Source organism: Dryas octopetala, chromosome 2, assembly GCF_963921425.1.
Source record: "Dryas octopetala chromosome 2, drDryOcto1.1, whole genome shotgun sequence".
NCBI lineage: Eukaryota > Viridiplantae > Streptophyta > Magnoliopsida > Rosales > Rosaceae > Dryas > Dryas octopetala.
This window is the reverse complement of record NC_141367.1, coordinates 15,835,514-15,841,777: the sequence shown is the minus strand read 5'-3', so window position 1 is coordinate 15,841,777 and position 6,264 is coordinate 15,835,514.

Sequence of the window (6,264 nt, the reverse complement as noted above, 5' to 3'; positions counted from 1 at the left end):
TATAGTAATGGTGGTCATCCACACATTAAACCTTATGATTTATAACATTTTGATGTTTATATTTATATTTATAACTTTATTTATTTGGGGTTTATTTTTAGTATATTTTTTATATTTTCTTTTATTTAATGATTTATTATATTATTTAATTATGTTTAAAAGTTTCATATATTTATGTGAGTTTGAAATATTTAACCGTTATGAGATGACAGAGAAAACCGTCTTCTTTAACTCCATGCCCCCATTTCTTCCATGCATTTAAGTTCTGTCATTAATTTAAGGGAAACTTAGAATTTAGTCCATTTTATGAGTCTTTCTTAGATTATGACTGGTAGTGATTTAGGTTTTTTAATTAAATCCTTTTATTTTTCTTCTTTGACGGCTTTATGTTAGGTTTTAACTCCAAGATTTTAAGCTTTGCCCAAAATCTCAGAGTTAAAACTTAACATGCAGCATTTACAAAACCTACTCTACACCCTAGGAAAGAAAATACCCTTCACATATATAGAGGGAAATACCCTTCAAATCGGGGAAGGACTTTATTATGAATTAAAATGATTTTCTTATAAATTAAAATGACTTTATTATAAATTAAAAGGATTTTCTTATAAATTTTAAAACACCTCCGATCTCCATCTAAAATCTATTTTTCTAAAGGACCTAAGTCTAATTATCTCTTAATTTAATTTTGAAAACTTTTGCAGCATCGTTATCTTATGTCGGTTACATTCGACCTCCACACTTTAGTACACATTATTGCTAATATTAATTTTGACATTTAAGTTTGTATGAGTATTTGAGTTTACATGCCTTTATCATTTTGAGTTAGCATGAAATTTATATCCAATGTATATCTTCATTTCAATATTTATCCAATGTTGTTAAATAAGAATGCATTGAAATTTTATAGTTGTATTTTAAGAATATTCAATTATATGTGTATCATACGTTATATTAATTATTTCATATATGGTCTATGAGGTAGTGCTTTATGTTAAAAAGAGAGTCATAATTAATATGTGATGAGGGTTGCTTTATACTCATTATAGTATGTATGTGACCCATTCTCAGTTATTATTGATTAGAATGTTTAATTTCAATTTGTTGAACAATCGTTCAATGTGGGGATAACGTTTTAAAAAAAAATAATAATTAACTGTTCTACTTTATTATTTGATAACCATTCAATAATTGATGAATGTGAGTTATTACTTACTTTTTTTTTTTTTTTTGAAGTTATGAGGATTACCCTATTTAGTATTACTATTGTGAGTTATTATAGAGAATTGATATTCGTTAATATTTATTATGGTGTTGATTGCTTTTAATGTTCATGCATGATCAATTATTGAGTTTACATGCTTTCAATATTTATCCAATGTTGTTAAATAAGTATGCATTGAAATTTTATAGTTGTACTTTTAAGAATATTCAATTATATGTGTATCATACGTTATATTAATTATTTCATATATGGTCTATTAGGTAGTGCTTATTTATGTTAAAAAGAGAGTCATAATTAATATGTGATGAGGATTGCTTTATACTCATTATAGTATGTATGTGACCCATTCTCAGTTATTGATTCGAATGTTTTTCAATTTGTTGAACAATCGTTCAATGTGGGGATTACGTTTTTAAAAAAAAATAAAAAATTAAATGTTCCACTTTATTATTTGATAACCATTCAATAATTGATGAATCTGAGTTATTACTTACTTTTTTTTTTTTTTTTAAGTTATGAGGATTACTCTATTCAGTATTACTATTGTGAGTTATTTTAGAGAATTGATATTCGTTAATATTTATTATGGTGTTGATTGTTTTTAATGTTCATGCATGATCAATATACTACATAGAGTGAATAAAATTATGAGTTACATGTTGAATATTTAATTTGTGCATATTACCCTTAATATGAGGGACAAGAGAAGGACATATTTAAGGGTTGGATTTACTTCACCCTATATTAGTTTTACAATTGTGTTAAATCCAATCTTTTGATGTGTTGTCATTCACTTATCTCTCATATTAACCAGACTCTTAATTTGTGAGTTATTTTAAAAAGTGACGATCAAATATTTTAAAGAGCATTCAATATGATGGTAATGTGGGCTTATACTTCATTACTCTTTTTAAGATTTATATTTATTAGAGAATTAAATTTGTGAAGTTACAAATTTATTCTCGTATTATTTATGTGAGGTTATTTGCATATGGTAATAAATTATTATCATATGAAAATTGTGAGTAATGTGTTTATTTTAGTTTGCAGTCAAGTGTAAAAAGTAGGTTTGGTGCACTAAAGTGATCAACAAACAAGACATGGCCAAAAATTATATATGAAAAATGACTAAAAAGTCATATGTGCCTAGCGGCCGGAGGCTAAATACAAATTAAATGTCAAGGGGCCCCGGGGGGGGGGGGGGGGGGGGACAAATTAAATGTCAAGGGGCCGCAGGAAGTTCAATGTGGTAGAAATAATTCATAATGCGTGACTCGAGTAGTACTGAGTGAGAGTCTTCGTGAGGTGGCCTCACAATGAGAGTTGGGATGTTTTCTAGTCTCATGACATTCTTTTTTTTTTTTTTTGGAGAAAACCGCACATGGCTGTAATGTGTATCCATGTGTTATGAGGATTACCCTATTTAGTATTGCTATTGTGAGTTATTTTAGAGAAAACGAAAAATTGAGCCCTAAATTTCATTTTCTTTTCTTTTCCTATGGTTTCACTGCAACCAAACGAAGCTCAATATACTCCATAAAGCTCATGGAGATGCTGTGCGACAGAGATCGTCAGGCCGACGGCAACTCCAAAGCCCTTCAGAAACGGAATAGAGAGAGAAAGAGAGAGAGAGAGAGAGAGAGAGAGAGAGAGAGAGAGAGAGAGGCGTAAAATGATAGAGAGTGAGACTATTAGAGACAAAGTCATACACAACTACATCTAAGACAATATGGTAATATAACACAAGGTATATTAAAACGTTTTAGACATTGGGCTGGGCCATTGAGTGTTATGTAATTTCTGATAATATACAATTGACTATTAAAGGATACTAAATTATGTATTGACTAATATGTACGTAATTTGCAAATTATTTGTTGATTTATCTGGAGTTTGCTATATATTATATTTGTATATCATTTTATTTAAAAGAAAATTATGATTAAATACTAAATATCAATAGTTTTTCAGCAAAACAGCAAGACACAAATTTTTTTTTTTAGTTTATGTACTAACCTAGAGTAAGACATTTTGGATTAGGTTATAAATTTGTACAAAACATGAATTTTTTTACATCGAGCCTTGGGTGGTTTTCCGTTGGGTTTTTTTGTTTTTCAGTTTGCTATATAGCTATAATTGTTTGTGACTATCTAACAGTCACAGCTATGTATGAAATTCATAAACATTAAAGTTTATAAGTGTTTAATGCTTTTAATTTAGGTTTCGGAGATGAAGTCCTACAATCTAGATACTACACATTAAAGCTTAAGCCTCTCAAACACTGAAAAAATAACAAATCAATAAAAAAAATTGTGACTATTGCATAGTCACAATTGAGTTTTTTAAACAGAAAAAAATTTCTCCCAAGCACTCGGTGACCAGTTCCTAGCGCTCGGTAAATCCATTTTTTTAAATTGGTTCTTAAACTGAAATTTAGTTTTTAAAGTCAAATGACATAAAAGTTTTAGTAGTTAAAATTACAAAACATTGAAATTTAGTACTTAAAATCAAAGGCTAATTGCAAATAAGTCAATAAAACTTTTCACAATTACATTTTAATCAATGCCCTTTTTCATAATTGCATTTTAGTCACTATTAACCAAAAAAAAAAAATATATGAATTACAATAAATTATAAATATACATTACTATTCATATTTAAATTTGTATTAACTTTGTATTTGACTGCTATGCAGCTAAACGGCTTAGGGTTTAGCTCCCACTGCCCAAAACCTGAGATCTAAACCCTAAGCCCTAAACTTCGAAACTCTAATTCTAAACCCTAAACGTCATTTCTAAACCCTAAACCTCATTTATATATATCATGCACTTCATTTTTATACCCTAAACTAAATTAAGGACAACATCATAATTTTACGCCCATAAATAATGAAAAAAAAAAAAGGATGGGCAAATTGGTATTTTTCAATGCACCAAAATACATAACATCATCAAGTGGATTGAACTTAGTGACTAAAATAGGCTGGGTCATTGACTAATATGGGATAGAAAATTTTGTATTGACTTATTTGTAATATGAAAATTTTTTATTAATTTTTTTGTAATTTACTATAAAATCAACGGACCTTTTATTTAATTTAACATTATTTTATTGTCGTGATATAATATTTTTTGTGAAGTATTTTGCAAGAATTTTATTATATTTCTTATAGGGAAGCAAATCCAGCGGCAGATCTTCTCGTATCTTTCGAACATTCAATGCACAATGCTGCATATGAATTGTCTTTCTTTATCATGGTCTTATTACAAATGTACTATGATTGCTAGTACGGTGGTGCAAATACTTCATCTTAGTAATAGTTCTTTTTAAAAAAAATCATCACCCTAGATTTGATATCTAGCTGGAGAATATTATGCTTGACGTGTAGTGGGAATTAACACATAAATTAATGGTCAATGTTATTGGGCGTTAATAATTTATTAAACAATTTTGTATTGTATTGTATGTTTCACATTTGTATTAGAATATTTCATTGTGGCCCTCTGTCCATGCTCCACATAGAAGTCAGGAATTGGATTCTTTCTTCAAATGTCATTGCCCAAACTCCCAAATAATGCACAAATTTTAATGATTAGTATTTTGCACCGCGAGTACTTTTATATAATAATTAATCATTTATCATATTTATTTGAATTTATATTTATTTTAAATTTTATTATATTTATTAATATATGTATTTTTTATGAATAAATTTAAGAACTCTAGCATTATTTTATATATTTTGTAGCGTACCATCAGAATCATATGTGATATGGACAAGGAATAAAATTTCGGGTTTCGAGAAAATTTCGATGGAAATTTCGATGGAAATTTCGACGGAAATTTCGAAGATTTTTAAATTTCGACAGAAATTAGACGGAAACGATAGAAATTACTATCAAAATACGTAAATTTTGAATGAAACTTTACTATATGTTTATTTAACATATTATCTACTACATTGGTAAAAAACATTGAAAAAACCAAATTATATAATAAGTTTCATGTGATATAAGATGAATATAATGCGCGCTGAAGGTAAATACTGTGAAATAAAATTAGTATAATGAATAAATAAAATTAATATATTCTTTATACTCTAGAATATATACACTAAACCCTATATACTTTATAATCTATACTCTATATTGTTTAAAATATCGTATAGGATATTAGGGTTTATTTAGGATATTTTTAATTATTTTTTATATAAAAATGTATTAAAGTTTATTGGTTTAGGATTTAAAAACAATTAAACGAAACCTCAAAACGGCCAAACGAAACCCCAAATCATTTTTTTTTCAATTGCCCAAAAACCTCAAACTAGGATATACTATATGATATTAGGGTTTAGGGAGTATTTTAAATTATTTTTTATATAGAAATATATTAGAGTTTACTAATTTAGGGTTTAAAAACAACTAAACAAAATTCTAAAACGGCCAAACGAAAGCCCAAATCTTTTTTTTTTCTTTACAATTGCCCAAAGTCTCCAAATCCTAATCAACCCTAAACCTTTTAATTTTATTTTTTTTTTCTTCTTTTTCTTTTCTTTTTTTCTTTTTTTCTTCTTCTTTTTCTTTTCTTCTTTTTCTTTTTTTCTTTTCTTTTCTTTTTTTCTTCTTTTTTTTCTTTCCTTCTTTTCTTTTTTTTTCTTCCCTTTCCCTTCCTTCCTTCTCTTTCGGTCTTTCCTTTCTTTCCCAGTTTTCCCCCCGAGTACTCACTGTACTCTCCAAGACTCCAACCTCTCTCTCTCTCTCTCTCTTCTCTCTCTCTCTCTCTCTCTCTCTCTCTCATCTTGCCGTCGCCCGCCCTGCCGCCCCCTGCCGTCGCCCCTTGCTGCGCGCCCCTCTGCCGCCGCCGCCTCCTCGATCTCCTCCCTGCCGCACCCCCCATTTTTCTCCGAAAACTGGGTTTTTCTCCCAAAACTCAGATCTCACCTTCAAAAACCCAAACCATCTCACCTCCAAAAACCCAAAACCAGATCGAGCACCCCCGGCGAAACTTTCGGCGAAATTTCGAGAATTTCGAAAATTTCG